This window comes from Buceros rhinoceros, unplaced genomic scaffold (assembly GCF_000710305.1).
Source record: "Buceros rhinoceros silvestris isolate BGI_N320 unplaced genomic scaffold, ASM71030v1 scaffold46921, whole genome shotgun sequence".
NCBI lineage: Eukaryota > Metazoa > Chordata > Aves > Bucerotiformes > Bucerotidae > Buceros > Buceros rhinoceros.
This window is the reverse complement of record NW_010395713.1, coordinates 56,346-56,666: the sequence shown is the minus strand read 5'-3', so window position 1 is coordinate 56,666 and position 321 is coordinate 56,346.

Sequence of the window (321 nt, the reverse complement as noted above, 5' to 3'; positions counted from 1 at the left end):
AAAATCACGCACCAAATATTTTAGCTTCTGGTTTTGGAGCTTTCCTAATTTTCCTGTCCTTTTTTTCTCCCATAAACAAGCACAAAGGTGAAGAATGAGAAGGAGAGTCTGTCTTAAAGAGAACTAAATGCTATTTAATTTACCCGGGAGACATAAAGCGATGTCAAACTGATTTCCTTAACTTTCATTCTCTTGGGGAAGGAAACAAACCTGGTTTGTGCCAAAGATTTTTGTGCTTTCCTCCACCACCACTTTACACGCACGAACGTTATAGCCTGGACTTCAGAGAACAGGTCTTTTCTGCCGAGCCCGCTTGTGTTG